We start from the raw sequence: 1,758 nt of genomic DNA on the forward strand, positions 1-1,758 counted from the left end.
AGTAAATGGGGCCCAAATGGGGCTCCCATTTACTGAAATACCATGAATTTCGATCCCCCATTCCAAACGTGAGTACCCCAGGCCATTTCCGTTACACTATCAATAATTTTGTCGGTTTACATAACTATTCAAACAGAACGTAACCTTGTCAGAAAAAATAGTTTTTTATTAAATTATTTTCTAGATTACACATATTTTGCATACTTTCGCGAAAATCATTTTGCCTATAAAGTTGATCTTCAAATAACTCTTGCAATAGAATAACAAAAAAGTAAGAAAGAACAAATATTTGTCGTTTCGAACTATTCAGGGACAACATATCATATTTTCGCATGTGCAAATTGACGCCAGTATGCAAAAGGGTAGATAGATAGGTACATGGATTTTCTTTCAAAAAAAGTAAAAGAACAAGATTTCCATTTTGATCTCTCACCTCTTATATGACCAGATTCCCTGAATTCCAGTAATGTCTAAATTTTCTGCTACATAATTTGTTCGACTTTATACAATTAGTTGTGTATGATCCATTCTTAGAATAAGAAAGACTTTTTCGCGTGTGATTTCTACAAGCTAAATCTGAAACGTAAAAAGCCAATATTTCAAAAATCACTCGAGATGTCGACTTTCCACAATTGTACGTTTCTGTCGAAGGAAGAAGGTACTCGAACATATTAAATTTAATATGTTTACATGTTTGTTACAATTAATTGTACAAAAAGTGTCGCATTATGAATCACAAGAATTGAAGCACCAAAACTGATTGAAGTTTTTTGAGAACCAAACACCTGCAATAATACTGAAGTTGAGTAGCACAATCAATTTGGTTTCAGACGATCCGAGGCAACGAAAATTACCTTTCCATTTGGCAAAGCCAGAATCAAATGCGGTTTTAAACATAAACATAACAAACAGGATTCGGAGCTCATTTATTAACTTAAAAAAACATGTACCGTCCTGAATACCTTTTGATACATCACTAGGCATATTTTGATTGATTTTCATTTCAAGCTTGAGTTTTGATCTTTCCAAATAAAAAAAGCGCTGGAAGATCAAGAGAGATCTGTATTTAACAGATTATTTATTCTAAGGCTCTTTTAAGAGCGGGCTATTAACTGTGTTATTTGCGAACTAAACCCAGATCAAACTTATAGATTTAAATCGTGTTTAGAGGCTGTTTGCTGGTAACAGTCCCTAAAATATATATTTTGGTGCGTGTAGTTTGAAAAGTATTTAGTGGTTGAAACTGGCTTTTAACGCCAGATTAGACCATATATTTTTATTCGTTTCTCACTCTATAATAGCGGAGCAATTAAACATAGTATTTATTTCTCCAGAAACTCAGCTTTTGTTGACGTAATTTTTCAAAATATTCAGGCAACCTCAAATGCGCTTTCCGTTTGCTGTTTCCTTAAACCTCTAGTAAACATAAGCAAAAATGAGCCAATCTTATTAAAACTCCAACTTACGCTACACTCAAATGCACTTCTCCATTCCTAAAGTTCCGACTAAAGACTCTATAAGTCTAGAACATTTAGGTTGCTCGCAATTTCGTGAAAAATACTTTTCACATACTTAACGCAACTTTACACTTTTCATCCAAATGACGGTCACTAAATATCTAATAGAAAACTGTGCAAGAACCGAATTTCAAAGACGTTGATGGCGCCATGCAAGAGTGAACACTTTTATCGGTAGTTTTCTCGTACGCCAGACATACACCTAACCTATAAACGAGAACCGTGAGATTTCCGGACGGTA

At 34.2% G+C, this 1,758-nt stretch overlaps 1 protein-coding gene across 2 annotated transcripts in view; it reads right to left on the minus strand.

Annotated features, from left to right (window-relative positions):
* The window catches only part of LOC109541326 (potassium channel subfamily K member 18), a 64,820-nt gene extending 63,062 nt beyond the window's left edge, over nucleotides 1–1,758 (minus strand). For both annotated transcript variants that reach the window (XM_019910156.2, XM_019910155.2), the window contains exon 1: nucleotides 1,467–1,758. The gene's annotated coding sequence lies outside the window, so the exon portion shown is untranslated. The remainder of the gene's footprint in view (nucleotides 1–1,466) is intronic.

This window comes from Dendroctonus ponderosae, unplaced genomic scaffold (genome assembly GCF_020466585.1).
Source record: "Dendroctonus ponderosae isolate FM_Combo_2020 unplaced genomic scaffold, Dpon_F_20191213v2 Dpon_F_20191213_5, whole genome shotgun sequence".
In the NCBI taxonomy this organism is placed as follows: domain Eukaryota; kingdom Metazoa; phylum Arthropoda; class Insecta; order Coleoptera; family Curculionidae; genus Dendroctonus; species Dendroctonus ponderosae.